A 19,392-nucleotide genomic window follows, 5' to 3' on the forward strand; every position below is an offset into this window, starting at 1 on the left:
GCCACTTAACCCAAAGCCTTTGGCTAAAGCTGCCATTTTCCCTGTCACAGTCCAGGTGAAGGTCCGTGGGTCATCTGCACTATGGGCTATTTATCCTGTAGAGAGTCTGGTGACACCAGTTAATCTACACTCTCACCGGCCCCCTTCATGGCTGGAGGGCAGGGAGCTGTGGACAGGAACAGATCTAAAGTGCTCATGGGGACATCAGACAGAGAGTCTCGACAGTTAACTTGATTAGGCAGTCTCAGCCTTTACACAGGAAGGACTGCACCATCGAGGGTGCACCTGCTCTGTCCTGCGGCTGCACCAGGCGTCGTCACAGACGTAATCTCATTCACTCCTCCTGGTCATCCTGTGCAGCAGATCTGATCACCGTCATTTTTACAGAGGAGGCTAAACAGGGCACCAGAAACACTCCGGGGAGCCTCAAAATGCTCACTGACCCCACAAGGTCAGTGTGAAGTTGAAAGGAACCACAACCCTATTTTGGGAATCACCCTGACAGAGTTTCTCCCTGGGCAAACTCTGATCAGGCTCCTCTGAACTTTCTTCTCAACTCAGCCCTGACTTTGAGCTTCTGTGTTTGTCTCTGTATTGTCTAATTTTAGGAAGAATCCTGCTAAGTCAGATTTGCCAGAACCCACCCCTCCCTTGATATCTGATTGCCCTAAAATCTAATCGGGTTCCTCATCCTCCACCACCCCCACCCAAGGTGATGTCCAGTCATCCAGTTTGCCCTCAGCAAGAATCCTGTTGGGTCAGTCTGGCCAGAATCCCCCCATACCCTGATGTTTCCTCATAGTAATCTTCCATCCACTGACCCCCACCCTGTTCCTTGGCTATAAACTCCCACTTTTCCTTATTGTATTGGGAATTGAGCCCAGTCTCTCTCTCCCACTGCAGTGGTCCCGGTGCACACTGTAGCCCAATACTTGGTCTTACCGGTCTTTAGCAAGCGTTGTGAACAGTTCTTTCTTTAACGATGCCAAGGGGACTACCCGTGCCTTTAGGGATAGGAGAGGAGGAGACGCCTACATCCAGGGAAATTGTTCCCAGCATCTATGATCTTCTTGGCCAATGGAACCTTCTGGAAATAATCAGGGAGCAGGTCCCTCACTGCCATGGGCAGAGAGAAGGGAAGCGTTTGCTCCACAGTTCAAAGCAGCAGCAGCTTTTGTGGGCGAAAGGCTTTGGTACCTGAGAGGGAGGAGGAAACAGCAGTGAGACGCCACACTGCTCGCCTCTCTCCCTCTGCACATCCTTAAGTATCCAGTTTAAAAAAGAACTCTGATATTACTTAGATAATCAGAGAAAAGCAACCTGGGCTTTATTGCTGTGTTTCTCCTTTCCTGAGAGCTTGTGGAGTGCCTGCTGTTAAGGGTGGAAAAATACCACCCAAGGCTCCCAACTAAGACAAAACCAACCAGCCTGGCATTGCTCTGGTACTTGCTTTAAGGCTGGCAGGACAGGTCTTTGGCAGTGCCAGCTGTGATAAAGTCACTGTTGTGTTGACACCAATGGCCAAGGGCATTTGCTGAAGCTCTGGTGGAATGTGGTGGGGGGACCCCTGTTCTGTAGTTCCCCCAGATCCAGGCATGTGGGTGCAGGAGCGGAGGGCAGGAGAATGTCAAGTTCTAAGCCAAGGCAGGAGCGTGTGGCAAGCAGAGGACAGGGTCGAGCACACGCATTAAAGCCCTACCACACTTAGAATCCAGAATGTGTGCGACACTGGCGAACAGCAGGAGTTGGCAAACCGTGGCCCTGTGGGCCAGGTCTGACTTGAGGCCTGTTTTTGTATGGCCCCAGAGCTAAGCATGGTTTTTACATTTTTAAATAGTCAGGGGGGGGGAAAAAGTCAAAAGAAAAGTAATATTTTGTTGTAGGCGAAAATGATATGAAATTCAAATTTTAGTGTCCATAAATACGGTTTCATTGGAACACAGCTGGTTTGTCTATGGACTGGCCACGGCTGGTTTTGCACTGTAATAGCAGAGTTGAGTAGCCACGGAGATTGTGTGGCCCACAAACCCTAAAATATTTATTATCTGGCCCTTCACAGAAAGAGCACGTTGGTCTCTGGCTAAGTGGGATTTAAATCCCAGTCTAGCACTTACAGGCTGTGTGACCTTGAGCCAGTTCTCCAGGCCTTCTAAGCCGCAGGTTCCTCATCTATTAAATGGAGATGCTAGTAACAGTTGCATCGTGGGGCTGTTAGGAGGATTTCCCGAGACATCAGATGTAAAGGAAGTACTTAGCAGAGGACCTGGTGCAGAATAAGTGCTCAGTAAAGGTTTGCTATTGTTATTCTATTTGTTAAACTTCTCGGGGAAAGGGGTTTGGCCTCTGTGATGGAGACTGCTGGTTTGCTAACCCTACGCATCCTCCCAATTTATCACTTTACAGTCTGGAAAAGCAAAATATTTGCTTTCCCAGTCTCCCTTGCATCCAGGAATGGCCATATGATACAATCTGGCCAGTAAGACATGGATGGAAGTTTGCTTTGAGTGTTCTGGGAAAGCTTTTGATTTCCTAATAATAGGATAGTATGGTTAAGCACCCTCTTCTTGCCTTTACTCCCTGTGTGATGTCTGGAACTGGGGCAGCCATTTTGGGCTCATGAAAGGAATAGCCAATAGAATTACAAAGGCCACTTGCCCTGACATCACTAAGCTGCTGAGTCAATGCAATCAGCAACCTACCTTCAGACTTTTTGTTGTTTGAGAAAAATAAAACCCTATTTGTTTAAATCATTCTAAATCAGGTTTTCTGATACTTGTAACTGGAGACATTTCTGATTGTTATATCCTTTTGGAAGCTGAGTGGAATGCAGAGGAACCATCTACCAGAATGGAGGGCTTTGAGTTTCGAAATCTGACGTGACCAGTAGAGGCAGGGGTGTAAAAATCTTTTGAGGAGTCCAGTTCAGGTTAAGAAGACTGCTATCTTTCTTCTAGAGTTGATAGGGAAGAACAGGGTCTTTGAGCATTCCTGAGGCTGCTAGTTAAAATAGATACTATTAGCTTAATAAAAATGTAGAAACTTCTAGAAAACACACCAGTGTTACAGTCTTCCTTAGAGAAAGCAGTCTGAAGAAGACGGTGTGCACACCGGATCCAGGCAACACGAAATAAGGACAACCCCAGGAGGTACCGGGAGAAGCCGCACCGCTGGTCCAGTGGGAGGCAGTTCTCCTCCCAGCTGGCCTTGACCCACTTAGCTTTCTGAGAGTGAAAAGTGGTTTGTGGGAGGGGAGTGTAAGAGAAACAGCCTCAGCGGGATAGAAGTAACGGTTTCCTGGCAATCTTTGCAAGTTGTTGGTCCTCCCTGGGACCAACCTGGGAAGGCTTTGTCAAGGAGGGGAGGTTTTAGTTTAAATGTATGGCTTCTCGTATATTTTCTGTTTAGAGAGCTAATACGTGTTCGTCGTAGAACATCCGCATGATGCAGAGAAATAAAAACAGAAAGAAAAATCACCCTGAAATCCCTACGCCCCCTCCCCAGGCAAGCACAGTTCCAGGCCTCCTTCTGGGCGGATATTCACGTGTAATTAGAAGTTTTGCACACATGGGATCCCGTTGTGCTGAACACGACTTCTTTTTATCCTCTCTCGTCTCTCTCCTTTGCATCCTGTTTTTCACTTGGAGAGCTGCTGCTTGTTGGTGACTGTAGACTGGCTTTATGCCTCGTACCGTCCACGTCCCATTCCTTTGCACGGCTCCCTTGGGGACAGAATTGGGGGCTGGGTGGTGGGAAGGGGTGATATGGCTGTTCTCTGGCTGGAGGTGAAGCGTGGGGTGATGGAAAATGAGTTCTTGATGGAGTTTCGAGTGAAGACGGAGGTTAAGTTGGAGACAAGGAGGTAGGTAAGAAAAGGTAAAGGTGACAAGCCTCGTGAAGAAGTGAATGGCCTCTCGTCCTCCTGACCCTCCTTCCCGAGCATAATGCAAACTCATCCCATCTCTTCCCTCAGTGAGCTATTTAAGGGACCCGCCAACTGGCTTATGCCCACCTGCACCTTGGAGAGTCTCTGGCACCTGTTCTGTTGGGCAGATGCCCGTGGTGGTTACCTGGTCCAGCCTGAGATGGTCAGAAGTGGGTCACATGCATCATTCCCCCCAGAAAGCCCCAGGAAGCTGCACTGCCAACCAGGACATGAAGTGGATAAACGATCCTGGCCTGAGAACCTGCAGGGTGATTTGCTCCAGGCACATCCTCCGTAGTAAATAGGTCTCTTCTGAAAACCAAATGGTAGGTCAGAGGCTTATTTTCTGGATCCAGAACCAGACCAAAAGGTATTAGAAAATAATTTCCTAGGTTCTGAGCTGAGGGGAGATTTACCGTATTGACACTTCAGTATTCCCCCAGGCTGGTCTTTGAGTTTATTTAAATCGTTCCGTCTTACATGTCCTTTATTCAGTCTTTTCTTCTGCCTGTACGGTCATCAAATGGCAGACATATCACTCTGTGAAAATTCGGGGTCTGAAGTCCACCTGGTTTCACACACTGGCTCCATTACCTACCAGCTGTGTGACCTTGGAAAAGTTATTTGACTTCTCTGAGCACCATTTCTTCAGCTATAAGATGAGGATATGAATGTTCCCGTACCACACAGGTGCTGTGAGCGGGTCTTTATTTTCATAGCTTCGGTTCACACTCAAAGCACACGTCGGTCGACCTGGTTCCCACCATGCTCTCCTGTCAGCATCACTTTTCAGACTCAGGTGATGTGCACATCCATGACTTGCCTTCCTCTGTGTAACTGTGCTTATGGGTTCTCCTTGTTGAAGGAGCTCATCACAGCGCTTTGGTTTAAAATGCTTCCTACAGGCACCATAAGGGACAGACATGAACACAGTGCAGTGATTCGGGTCACCTCAGGACTTCATCCCTAACTCTGCTTAAATACATTAATGAGAACCAGAAATAAAACTTCAAAACTAGAAGTAGGAGGTGGCAAGCAATGCTTCGGGCCAATGAGATAACGGACTGCAAGCAGATGTGAGTGGGAGACGAGATGGAGACCTCTCCTGAGCACCGGGCTGGTGGGAGGGAAAGGCGCCGTCCTCCAGCTCTCCATCTGCCCCGCCAGGGGCACGTGTTCCGGTGACACGCCCAGCATCAGTCAAGGCTGCTAAAATGAGTTCCCCGCTTTGCTGGGTTGGTGACTGAGCTTCCTTCTGCCTTTGACAATTAAATGCTGCAGGAAAGAGGGGACCAGAGCACCCCAGCTTGGGGACCGGGACCCCTGGTTCAGAGGCTGAGCAAGAGCTCCCCCACACTAAAGCCCCCAGCCTGTGCTTTGCTGGGTAATTTTTGGGGGTGGAGCACAAGGATGTCTCTCTTTTCCCCCTGGCTCCCCACTTCTCATCCAGAGCCAGGCTGAGGCCTCTGCTGGGCTTGAGAACTGGGCATTTTGAGCTCCTGAGAAGAGTTCTGGCAAAAGAGAGCATAATCAATGTTACTGCTGAGAGCCAGGGTCCTTCTGGTCTGTGGTTTCATGAACAATGAGGCATGAAAAACACATTCAGCTGATTTCTACCCTGAGAATGCCAGTCAGACATCACGGATGCTGCAGAGGTCTGGTGCGTTTCAGAGACAGGAGCCTGAATTGGGAGTTGGGGCAGTGGGGGGGCTGGGGGGTGCTGAGCCACTCTTCTCCCGGATGCCAGGAACCTCAGCAGGACTGCTTAGAATGGAACAGTCTGGGCCAACTGCCACCAGCAGTGTTTTATTTTGTTTTAAAAAATGAACTTAATCCACTTCAGAATAGAAAACAAGCATTAAACACACTCCTCTCCATCCCTCTCAGTTTTCGTCCATGATTTGTCAATAATTATATACCTTTTTATATCGTTTTAATCACTGTGTACATAGTGTTTTATGTTGCTTTCCCACTTAACATGATTTAGAATGCGTGTTTTCTGTGTATTGACATAGTTTCAGTTTTGCCATTTAGGTCGCTATATGACATCCTGTTAGATTGGTACCCTTTAATTTGTCTAGCCATGCTGTTCCCCTATTGCTGGACATTTGGGCTGTTTCCAGTTTTTCACCATGATCAACAGGGCTGGCAGCAACATTTTAAGATGGAACAGCGATGATAAAGAGCTGAAATGTTGCTGACTTTATTTTCGTTGGCAACCAAATTTAGAGAGAGCCTCAATATTGCTCCTCCCAAATGCGGGAGTAATTAAACAGCTGCCTTGAAGGATGGCTGGATGATTTATAGGCAGCAAGTTGCGTTCAGTGGGTTTGTCAGTATCCTGCGGCATTAAGGATACGCTTGTTAATTATCTGTGGTTAATATGATAATTTAGGAAAAACAACACCTATTAAAAGCTCTTCATTAGGCAAAGGGCTCCTCATTTTTGCAAAAACAAAGCCTCCAAAATTGATGATCTTTACCTCTGATCTGTCACTGGGCAGGTACAGCAAAGAGTCCCTTTTCTTTTTCACGTTCCCACAGTGCCCTGGGTAAAAAGGGGCTCCCTCCTTGAGACTCCTGCTCGGCCCTGCCTCTGTCATTATGATTGCTTCTTTCCAGAGCCACCAAATTAACCATTGTGGGACCAATTAGTTTTTTCCAGGTGTTTCAGTAAACTTTTTCTCTATCAACTGAATTGAGAAACTTTTACCTGTTAATTTCTGGGACTTCAGTGGAACCAAAAGTAGTATGTTTCTTTTGTAGATGAGAAAACTGAGGCCTTAGGCCCAATAGCTTGCCTGGGGTCCCAGAGCCAGGCAGGGGACGGGCAGGGGGACCCAGGTCTCCGGCCACCTTACCCAAGCCCTGTCTTAGCCTCCACCTTTTCCCCTGCAGTCTGCCCTCAGTCAGGCAGATCCATCCAACCAGAACCCAGAGCTATAAAGAGTTTCTTTCTCATCAGGAAGCTTCAAGCTTGTTTCAGTCCTGGAGAGGGAGGGGCTGAGCCGAGAAAAAGGACAGCACATCATGCAACTCGGGAGACAGTGTCTGGGAGACCTGGGGAGAAATAACCCGTCGGCACATAACCTCATCGTTCTACTTCAATAAGTATTGAATATAACTCACGGGCTGTATTCAGTCACTGCTCCTGGTGTCACCCGGTCATCCTCCAGCACCCAATCTTCATATTTCATTTTGGCCTGGACAGTGCAAACTCTATCGCAGCCATCAAGAATAATTTTTATAGATGGGCCCTTTGCTAAACGAGCATCTTGCGGTACAGATTCCCAGTTATCCTGTTTGGTGGAGGTGGGGAGGCAGGAGTCGTGGGGTAAGTGAGGAGGGAGCTTCCCTGGGCAAGAGGCCCTTCTGCGAATCCGCGTGGTCCAGCAGAGTGGCTGCCCGGCTCTTTCCTGGAGGGCAACAGCAGCCCCTGCTTTAGGGAAACCCCAGGACAAGTTCGGAGGATGGAAGGGATGTAACGATTATCTCCGTGTGTGGGCCTTTCACCCACTGTCACACTTACTCTGCAGAATAGATCTGAGATGTCTGTATCACAATTCCCGTAGAACCGATGGAGCAAGTGAGGCTGGAAGAGGTTAAACCCTTGGTCAGGGTCACACCGGGATTCAGTTGCAGCCTGCTGCATTTAAAATTTAGATGCCTCTTTCATATGCCACTCTTCCCCTGGCACCACGCCCCTTGGTGACTCTGACATTAACGTGGGCCCGCTAGAGCAGAGCCAACAGCCACATGGTGCCCCGGCAGAAGCTACAGGGCAGAGACAACTTTGTGCGCCTAGGGGTGGGGCGCAGCACACGCCCAAGTTGTCAGGGGTGATGCTGGCTGTAGCCTCTGAGGCCAGACAAGATACTGTCTCCCAAGACTTTGCCTCCATCTGCGTCTGAGTGCCCATTCTGTCATTTTGGGGAACCCCTCGCGAAGTCAGGAGAGAGATGGATTGGGCCCAGTTTCGAGTCCCCACTGCTATTTAGCTAACTACGTGGCCCCAGGCAACCACTTAACATCTTTCAGAGCCTCAGTTTCTTCTTTGAAGGACAGAGACCATTAGCATCTGTGATTAGCATCTTTTGGGCAGTGTCCCTGGGAAGATCAAATCAGATCAGTTGCAAAGTGACTTGGAAATTGAAGCATCATTACTATAAAAATGAAATAATGCAGGTGCTGAGAGAAATGATTACATTTTATCTCACAGCGTCCTCTTTCTTCCCATCAAGGTTGCTTTCTGAGAGTCCCTTAAGTCATACTTTTGCTGGGGTTCTTCAAGTGAGAGACCAACCTCATCTGAGTCGACTTGGAAAGTCTGAGAACACAGACTTCCTGACCCAGAATCTGGGGGCGCCCGGGCGTCTGCCTTGTGAGCTTGCTCCCGGCAATTCTGGTGCGCGTGATTTTGCTGTTCTTTCCAATAGAAGAGGGCCGTTTCTTTTCTTTGGGATTCAGGAGAGGATGGGAGTGTGGGGTGTCCGCATTCATTTGTCTGCCTTTTGCAGGTGGCCTGCCCTGGCTCCCCATCCACGGAAGTAACAGTTTCCTGACCTCCTGCTTTTCCTTCAGTTTGACAGACCAGAAGCCTTTTGGCCTCCCTTGGCTCTCCCCTTTCAAAGGCACTAAGCCTCTTCCTGGGGGATGGCGTGCTGACTTGGAGAACACTGATGGTGGGGCGCAGCCTTGCTGTGTGACGACACCACATCCCTGGAGCTCTCTGTGTCTCTGAGCCTCCCCCCACACAGTCAGAGAGGGATGTGATCCCCTGAGTGGGGTCCAGCTGGTTTTGTGTGTCAAGTTTTCTGGGCTACAATGTTAGTTTTTGGTGGTGGTGTTGTTGGGAGCAGGGAGGTAATTAGGTTTATTTACTTACTTTTTAACAGAGATTTACTGGGGATTGAACCCAGGATCCTGTGCATGCTAAGCACACACTCTACCACTGAGCTATACCCTCCCCCGCCTCTGAAATACTAATTTTCATCACTTCTGTACTTTTTCTCTAATGGTGAAGCCTCCTGAGGCTGTGTAGTTCTAGGGAGCCCTTCCTGGGTCAGAAGGCCCCACCCAGGACGCAGGCACGGGTGAGGCTTTTCGGTTTCTGAGAAGCGTCTGCCCCAGGTGGACACCTCAACTCCCAGTGTGCTGCATGCTGCTTCCTTGGATGAAGATTCAGCATAAAGGAGGGTGTGTTCTCTGCCTCAGAGAGCAAAGGGGCGAGGAGGGGGAGGGTGGAGGTTTGCATTACTCAAGAATCGCCAGATCCTCAGAGCTGCGGGGTGTGTCCACGTCCCTGTGTGGCATCAGAAAGTTGGTGAAGAGGCGGATTTTGCCCTGAGTTCTCAACGTGGCACTCGAACCCAGGACTCAAGAAGGCAAGAACTGCGTTAGAGGAAGGAAACTGGGTGTGGCTGAAAGGGGCTCAGTGGAAGATGATGTCTAGCAGACGCTGTCCCATCCTGGCTGGTGGAGAAGAGGCTCTGACTCGTCCACTCAACGACAGAGTTCCACCCCCTAGTCCCCAGGAGCCCCACTCCTTCCAGAAAGCCCTCATCCCCTGCAGACCCTCTGCTGGGTGCCAGTCACACACAGGACGCCACTCCCACCGCCACCCGACTCGCTGCCAGCCTGACCTCCCTCCACCTGCCAGCGACAGGCGTGTTTCACGGCTGCCGGCACAGTGCAGCCGGGGAGGGCTGATTTCACCCTTCGCTTGTTTCATCTTCCTCCGTGCTCTGTACCCCGTTCGTCTCTCATTCACAATCCCCTTTTCACCCTCGACTGAGCCAGCCCTCTCCTACTTCTAAAATCTATTTTTTCCTCTCCCCACCCGCAACCTGCGGCTGAATTGCGTCAATATCACTGTCTCTCTATTTCTTTTGTAATTCAGCCTTTTCTCCTTTCAGGCACAGCGCTGGGCTTGTGAATGGGGGTGACTGCCCATCCCAGGCCCCCTCTCTCAGACACACCAAGGCAAAAGTCCGCCTCTGAAAGGCAGTGTGACGCACCCAGCCACTTTACTTCATAGGTCTTGGTTTCATCATCTGTGAAATTAGGTAACCTGATCATGTCTAAGCTCCCCTGTAGCTTTATTATTAGTCAATTTCATGGTTTGGGGGCCTGGGCTGATGTCACATGTTCACTCTATTTTAATTCATGGGAAAGTAATCAACTCCTAACTACGCACATAGAAAGTCTGTAATTTCATGTGTTCTGGTGACTCCCCCAGGCATCTAACCACCAAGCAGGTCAGCGTGGGCTTCAGGGATGTAAATTATTGGCCTAAACCTGAGAGAAGCCTAAGACAGCAATGACCAAAGACCCAAATGCTAAGTGTTTATTGATTCTTTTGTTTATGATCCAAGTGTGTGCTCCACGCCCCCTTCAGGGCTTCTTTGAATCTTAGAAATGGAGCCGCTTGCCCAGGCTCACTCAGCTTGTTGGCTGCAGACTGGGGGCTGGAACTCAGGCCTCAGACCTAACTGAGGGTGGGGGAGGCAAGGCCTGGCCCTGTGGTGGTGGTAGGGTGGGCCCGTTCTGGGGCTCTTGCTGGCCACTTGGATGTTTTTGAGCAAATTGGAAAAGGTGTCCCCTCTGAATGGATGCAGCCCCAGCTGTTGTTCACCATCATGTAGAGGATGGCCCTGCGGCAGGGTTCTGCCCAAACCCAGGACCGCCGCCAGCCTGTCACTGCTGGGACAGTTGAGTTCTCCTGCTTCCCAGACGCCCAGTAAGCCTGGGCTTGCCCTCACCCAGGGGACGGCCTGATGGCTTTAGGTGTCGTGTCAGATCGCCCCGCCGTGAGGACTTCCAGTCTATGCCTGGCCTTTGCTCTTTTCTGGATCTCAGGCTTTTATATTCCTTTTTGGAAATTGGTGGGATATAAAAAAAGACACTTATACAACATACTCTGAACTGCACGAACACTCACATGTGGCGTCTGTACCCAGCTGTTATGCTAGTTCACACATGACTCAGAGTTCCTAAGCTTGTTTCTTCTTTGAATCTTGACTCTCCTCTGAGTTAAGTGCCTCAAAGGACAGTATTTTCCACTAGAAAAAACAGATTCTCAAAATGGTAGGTACAGAGCTGAGTTCCTGCAGGTACTGAAATGCTGTTGAAGTTAGTTGAATACGAGATGATCATCCTCAGAGGAAAGGAGGAAGGGTGGCCGTGACCCCACCTGCTACCAGCAGAAGGTGTCTTCCTCCCGTCGACCCCCATCTCTCCCTGTCTTCCTCCTGCCCTGACTCCCGCAGGGGTTCTGAGTGTCTTATGGGAAGACAGTCCTTGGTCTTACTGTCAGTGGAAGTGGATAATGTGCTGAAAATTGACCCCTTACATGCCTGTCTGACTGCTGTCAGTGTTGAAGACATTTTCCTGGTGGAAAAGGAGGAAGTGAACGACTGAGAAGCTTCCTCCTGGAAGGGGGAACTTTCTTTCCTTCTTTGTCCTTTATCTCCACAACCCGCCGCAGGGCCCCTTGGGTGGGGAGAATAGAGGGTGTCCTCCAAGGCTGGTGGAGAAAGGCAGGGTGAGTAGGGGGTGTCTCTGTGCGGCTTGTGACCAGACCCTTCCTCTCACCGCTGCTCTGGGGACCTGGAGCTCCCTGGGCCCAGGGAAACACTTCTCTCCTGTGGGAACGCTGGAGTGGGTTTCCACTTCAGCTGGAGACGGTGGTGTGCTAGAGCTGGTGGTTATACTACTGGTTGCTTGAATTAGGACACAGTGAGAGCATTTATGCCATGGAAATTGGAAAATGCTACAGATCAGAACTATTTTTATCCCGAGAGCTGGTTGAGCCGCGCGCCGCCACCTAGGGTAAAGAAAATAGCCGCCAAGTCCTGACTGCGTACCTGGGCCCATTAAGTTAGAATCTGTGTGTTTGGAGCCAAGGCTTGAAGCTTTTTCAAGCTTCTCAGATCATTCCAAGGTGCAGCCAAAGTTGGAATCACCATCCCAATCCAGTGCTCCCATTTTACACAGGAGACTTAAGATCAAAGAGGTAAAGTGACTTCTCCAATTTCAACAGCTGCCGGGGAGTTGACAGCAATTCTTACACTATAGAAAAAGCATTTCTTCTTCTGGAGTGAAAAAGGACCTCCAGGTGGAAGAGACTCACCTCTGTGCCATCTTGTTCCCTTTTCTGCTGTCCTCCCTTCTCCCGTACCTCCCCTCTTCTGTCCCTTCCCGCCCAGGACTGAACTGTGCTCCCTAGTAACTGACACCTATGATGTGGTTCTTGTCCCCAAGTTCGGTGTCTCTGGGGAGACAAGCCACTTGAGAAGCAGAAGAGGGTAGGTAGGGGCAGTGTGTGATTGTGTCCCCACAGGAGACGTGCAAGGTGGCCCATGACTGAGCAGAACTGTCACTACAGAAAGAGTAGATCAGTGCAAAGGCTCTAAATGTCATTTCCATCCTGCGAAGCCTGAAAAACCACTGGCCTGGGATTTCCTTAGGGTTAGGCTTGGGCCTGCCCTTGAAAGTTTCCTGGTCCCTCTGTCCCAGGGCAGCCTCCTTACCTCTGGGGCAGAGGGTGGCTGGAAAAGGTGGTAGTGGGGGCCCTTCTCCCAGGAGAGAATGAGTAATAAAATTAGCTCACAAAGTGCTTCCCCAGGCATGATCTCATTTGGGTTGCTGACCGTGGGCTCAGGAATGGAGAGAAGGGGGAGACTTGGGAATTCAAATTGCAGCTCCATTGTCTTGGGAAACCCTTTCCGGCAAATAGGAGTCAACAAATCCCCACCTTGCCATCCCTCTTCTCAGGCCAGGAGCATTTAGAACTAATTGAATCACTAGATTAGCTAATGCAGCCTCCATTAGGACAGCGAGGTCCCAGAGGAGAGGCCATTGAAGAGAGCAGAGAGCTCCACACCCAGTCCAAGCGGCTTCCTGGCCCCTAGCACCTCCGCTCTGGTCCCAGCAGTCTGAGCAGGGTCCTCGTGGACCCCAGGGTTGGCCCCTTCGAACATCCTGTGTCTCTAGGTTTGAGGACAGGACTGATTTCTGCCCTCCCTTTGCCTGATCTCTATCCTCAGGATCAAAAAGCGTATAATAAAGGATGTGTTATTTCATCTCTGGATTTTCTTTTAAGGTCAGATCTTCTGATTTGGGGGAAATTGAATCACAAAGTAAATAGTTGACCTCCCCGACATTATGAGGTAGGCTGCCGGAATGACCAGGACAGAAACTCGTCTTGTGACTAATTTTCTTTCCATTCAGCCCAACCGCTTCTTCTGGTGTGAGGTGGGATGGTGGTTGTACTCTCTCAGTCATTCGGTCCGTTTATTGGGTGTCTGCCAGTCCCTGTGCTAACAGGGGGTGGGGGGGACAACGGTGAATAAGGCTGCCACGGTCCCTGAACTCCTGGAGCTATTAAACTGGGGCACACAATCCAGCTTTGCAGAGTGAGTGAGGAAAGGGGAATTGGCTGGCTTGGGACAAATACTTCTTTTCTCAACATTCCAATCTCCCCAAAATGGGATGGTGATGGATGTCGCCTAATGTGCTTACTGCTGTGTGTGGAGGCTGAGATCTTGCCCATTCCCTGCAGAGCTCTTTATTGGCATCTTATTCAAATCCGTTCTGTCCTCAAACCACCATGTCACACAACTGGTGTACACTGTTCCTGCCACATACAGCACCTGGGGTCGTCATCTCCCCTCCCAGCCCTCTTCCCCACCCCAGTGCATCTCTGTGTCCCAGGGAAAGCACTTTGTCTGACTTTTAAATCCTCCGTTCCTCCCCTTTCACCTTGTCTCTCTGTGCTGTTTGAGTTTCTGAAAAGTAATGGGTCTTGCTGCTGGAAATGGAGTTTCGCACGCCTACTGGGGGCCTGCTATCAGTCAGTGTTTTAAGTTAACGATAAATTCCTTCAGAGGTTTGATCTTTTAAAAAAAATATTGCTGTTGCCTTTTTGCACAGTCTTTCCTCGTGGAAAAAAATTAGAAAGGACAAAAAAGAACACACAAAATATAAATACTGCCACTATCCAGGAATGCCTGTTGATGTTGGTGAATTTCTTTCCAACTTTTTGACTGTATGTGTGTATATATATATATGTATGTATGTTAATATATTTATACACACATGTATTTACATTTACACACATTTACATATATTTATATACATATTTACATATATGTATGGATGATATTCCAGCTCGCAGGCAGAGGGCTGGCCCGGCCATCTCAGTGAGGTGGACTGTGGTTGCATCCTCCACGACCACCATCCTCATAGGCCATCTTGACAGGTAGACAATCACTACTGGACCAATCTAGTCCAAGTCAAGCAGACATAGCCTCAGTTTCCTCATCTGCAAAATGGGAATATAAAAGGTACCCACCTCAGAGGGTTGGTGTTTCTAACTGAAATCAGTGCTTGGAACAGGAGTTGGATATAAGTGGTTTCTTTGGGAGGTGATCCCCAGAAGCAGGAGGTGGCAGCAGAGAGAAGGGAGGCCCTGGGGTTCTGTGCTGCTTCCCGAGTAGCTTCGTGAAGACCCCGGAGGTGTCTGCCTGTGGACTGGGAGCTGGGGCATTTTCCCAGCTCCTGTCCCATTGGTTGGGAGTTGCCCTGGAGACATAAACTCCCCTGGCTTCAGGCTGCCCCCTGCTGCAGGTCACACCCATGGTGACAAGGAAGGCCCCGGGGGTGGAAAGAGGCCAGCTGGACTGCTCCTGGGGCAGGACGTGGTCAGTGTGGGGTGAGTCTGAGCTTACCCTGGATGCTCTGCTGCAGTGGGGGCTGGAATCAAAGGTAGGTCAAGCATGTGACATGGGGCACTGGGCTTCTGCTGCGTCCCCTTAAAGGCGCCTGCGGCCTCAGGGTGAAAAGCCTAATGCCCATCAGAGGAGAGAAGAGCCAGGCTGTGAGGCGCATGCACGCACACACACACACACACACACACACACACGCACACACACACACACACACACACACAAAGCCTCAGGAGGAAGACTTCAAGGCAGTGATTTTGTGAGGCCGCAGACTAGCAGAGAGGAAAGAGCCAGGTGGCAGGGAAATAGAAGGACTGCACTGGGACACTGGGAAGAGCTCTCCTCCTCCCCTCCCCCGACCCTGGCTCTTCCCTAAGAGAAGGCACATTAAACATGGCAAGTGGACTGTGGGCAGGAAAGAGGCTGGGGCTGCCTGCCTGCCCTGTTCTCAGCTCTGGCCTCTGCTGGACTCTCAGATCTCAGGCAACATGACTTCCCACGTGAGGGAGACGGAGCATCCTCGGCATTCTACGGCCCGTTGAGAGGGGCAGTGGCATTAGTCTCAGAACTGGCCTCAGTTTGTTCAATTGTGGAATCGGCACAAATTCAGAAGAACATCACGGTTCGCTAGCACTGGTGTGACTGAGTCTGCTCCCACACACAGAGCCCATGGAGAACACCTCTTCCCATGTGTGCTGACATCTTGAAATTGGCATGGTGGGAGTACTGACACCAGGTAATGGGCAAACGCTACACATCAGGGCTTTTTCTTCGGAAAACCACAGGCTGAGCATTTACCAGCACACCCCTGCACTCTAGGAACTTATCCATCCTGCAAGGAACCGGCAGCACCTGACCTCCCATTCACCCTTGCGTGGCCCCAAAGGAAGGAAATGGGTGATGGGCTCCCCTTTGTGTCAAGGGCAGAAAGGTGAGGCTCAGCGAGTCCCTAGGGGAATCAGGGAATGGAATCCAGGAAGCTGCTGCCCACTCTTGCACTTTTGCAATAGTTTTCACTGTTGTCTTGAGCCCCGCTCTCTCTTGGCCACCAGCACCTCCGCTCCTATCTCAGGCATCTGCACCTGAGCCTGGGTTTTGCATCTGCAAGATAGGGATACTAGCATCCTCAGGACTTAGTCTGACAGTTTGTTGGGGGCTCAACAGAAAAACAAGATGATGCAGGAAAGGATTCTGTGAATGGTGACTGTCACGGGTTGCCAGGTGACGAATATTGTGATTGATTTTGCGGGCAGTGCTATCCCCATCAGAAGGAGGCACCATGGTGAAATCTCACCCGGTGGAGGCCCTCAGACACCCCAGTGGTTTTGTCTGTTCACTCTTCACTTTAAGTGCATGATTCCCAAACACTTCGCTGCGTTTTACAAGACTGGCTGAAATGCCCCCTTGGTTCCCTGCTCCTTCTCCCGTTCCTCCAGCCCCACCCGCCAGAAGCCTGCTTGCCACCAAATTGCCATGCCAGCAATTTTCTCAGCCGCTTAAAAGGCCATCAAGACAGCGTCAAACTGCCTGTACATGCTAAACCCAAATGCTTATGGAGCACAGCCCAGAGTGGGATGCTAAATTGGATTCTATCAAATCAACATCAGCTGCGTGCAAGCCGCTGATAATGAAAGGCTCCTAATGATGGCGTTCATAGCTGTAAGAAGATGACTAAGAGCTGAGAATGGATGGCTGCTGGCTCTGGCTGGGCTGGGAAGGAGGCACTGGGGAGAAGCCACATACGGAACTGTCCCCAAGTGGATGCTGGAAGGAGCAGGCGAAGAAGGAAGGCTCTCTGTTCCTAGAATAGGGATGGATGTAGGAAAGGCATTCGTTGTCCCTTTTGTAGTTTACACACAAAAACCCAGAAACACATCGAGCTCATGACGGTAGGTCAAGCTCCGATGTGGTTATAAATTCTGAATTCTGGTCTGGAGACAGCTTTCCCATCACTCCCTGCCCCGACACCTTCCTAAACTCTTCAAGACTGGGTAGTAATTTACTTGAAGAAAGGAGGAGGGATAGAAGAGGCAGGCTCAGGGCTGGTCTGTTAACTCCTCGACCTTCACTCTGGGTCACATGAGCTGCTTCTTCCTTCTTCCTCTTGGCATGTGTGTTAGTTTCTTTTTGTGGCTGTAGCAAATTACTACTGCACACTTAGTGGCTTATAACTACAGACATTTATTATTCTATGGTTTTAAGTCACAGGTCTGACATGGGTCTTCCCAGCCTAAGATCAAGGTGTGGGCAGGGCTGCACTCCTTTCAGGAGGCTCTAGGGTGGGGTCTGCTTCCTTGACCTTTTTCCGCTTCTAGAGGTGCCCCCATTGCTTGGATCTTGGCCCCCTTCCTCCACCTTCAAAGCCGACATTGTCACATCTCCCTCTGACCGCAGCTAGGGAAGGGTCTCCACGTTTAAGGGCTCAGATGGTTAGATTAAGTCCACCTGGGTGAACCAGGATACTCTCCCACCCGAGGGCCTTAACCTGAATCACATCTGCAAAGTCCCTTCTGCCACGTGCGGCGACATGGTCACAGGTTCCAGTAGTTAGCATGTGGAGGGCATCGTTTTGCCCACCACAGCGTGCATAAATTAAAGCCTTGATCTTCAGATTCCTTTCATTTGGCTGAAAGGATGGAGCCAGATGTGATCTGCATTGACAGCCTTAGGTGCCATGGCCATGGGCAGACAACACTGTGGAAACTGTGAGCATCACTGCCAAGGTCTGCACCAGCTGGGATGGGGGAGAGAGAGAATCCTGTTGGATGGGAATTATCTCGAGCTCTTTCCTCAAACTAGTAAGCCAATGAGAATGCCACACATCTATGCAGTGCTTTATGGTTTCCAAAGCATTTTCAAAGATGTTGAAACTAGGTAGCATGCAGCTGGATGGACTAGTAGAAATTAAACCCATGTTGCAGAAGGAAAAACTGAGGCTCCAGATGAGTCAGTGATTTCCCCTGTGTTATTAATGGCTTCCTGCCCAGGATCCAGGACTTTTCATTTGTAGTCCAGGGCTCGGTTCAGCTGGAGGGAGCATCCAGAGATGGTGACAATGGCTCAGCTTGGATAGGAGCTCAGTAGGGCAGCCAAAGCCTGCCATTCTAGCCAGGAGCAGGGAACAGCATCAGCCTCAAATGCCTGTCATAGTTCTTTGCGTTCTATGCTTCTGGCCCTCTGCCCCAAGATGGGGTTTTGGTTGCACCTGTGCAGAGAATGTCTGTGTACCCCCCCCCCCCCCCCCAGTCACACTCTCCTGCTGGGGCCTGCATCCTGCAGTCACCCGCATGGTTTGCCGGTGACTGGCCAGCTTAGTGTCTGCAGGCTTGTGTTGTGATTGGCCTGGGAACTGAATCGGGGGCCTCAGGCTCACCTTTGCCATCCCCTGACCAGCTGCTCTTGACCAATGCTTGAAGGACAGCTTCCTAACATGGCAGGGTGGACGTTGTGAGCAGGCACTGTCTCGCCACTGAGAACCTTCCGGGCCAGAATGCAATGACCTAGACTGTAGCTGGTGAACACGGAGGTATATGGGCTCCCAGGGAAAAATGTCATTCCTCTGGGCATCTCCTCCTGCCAGGAGCCAGCACTGTCTCTGCAATCATGTCTGCACTGTCTTGTCACAGGTGCACTTATATTTTAGGTAGCAAGTATTCATGAGCACTCACGACATGCTGATGTGTTGGGTGCTCTGCCTGTGTGTGTCCTGTCCTCCAACTGTCTTGTCTCCTAACTTACCCTCTGTCCTCACCTCTGCCCAGAGGCTGCAACTGCTCAGGATTAACTACTCCCAAGGAGCTGTGGGGAAGAATGAAGGGAGTCTGGCAGTGCTGGTCTTCGGCAAGTTACTTTACCTGCATGAGCCCTAATTTCCTCATCTGTATAATGGGGCAATAATAATTGCAAACATTTACTGAATGTTTATTATTATATAACAGGAACTGGTTTAACTGAAGTTCTATGTAGTTTACAGGCATCGCTTATTTAATTCTCACAATGCCATTGTGATGGCTAATTTTATGTGTCAACTTGGCTTGGCTATGGTGTGTAGTTCTTGGTCAGATACCAGTCTAGATGTTGCTGTGAAGGTATTTTGAGAAAAGATTAACATATAAATCAGTAGACTTTGCATAAAGCAGATTGCCCTCCATAATTTGGGTGGGCCTCGTCCAGTCAGTTGAAGGCTTAACTTAAGAGAAAAGACTAAGATCCCTGAAGAGTAAGGGATTCTGCCTTTTGACTGCCCTCAGACTCAAGCAAGCTCAACTCCTGCCAGAATTTCCAGCTTGCCAGCCAGCCCTGCAGAGTTCAAACTTGCCAGCCCCATAATCACAAGCAATTCCTTACAGTACTATCTATATCTACATCTCTATCTGTAACTAACCATCTATATTATTTCCTATTGGTTCTGTTTCTCAAGAACCCTGACTAATGCAGGGACTATTATAATGTCAATGACAGAGATGAGTAAGTAGGACAGACTGTTTTCCACTCATAGCATACTCCTTGACATTTCCCAAGCTTCCTATGTATTGAGATTGGTCATGTGACAAGAATGTGGGCAGAATGACATATGTCAGAACTGCACCTACTCTGGGATTCCCTACCCTCTCTTTGCACTTTGGTTGGCTAAAGACCCAGTGGAGGCCTCTGAGGAGGAACCACTAGATGCCAGGAGTCTGGGTCCCCATACTGTCCCATGAAAGGCCACCTATGGGATTGGACTGTGATGGGAGCAAGAAG

This window comes from Vicugna pacos, chromosome 7 (genome assembly GCF_048564905.1).
Source record: "Vicugna pacos chromosome 7, VicPac4, whole genome shotgun sequence".
Lineage (NCBI taxonomy): Eukaryota > Metazoa > Chordata > Mammalia > Artiodactyla > Camelidae > Vicugna > Vicugna pacos.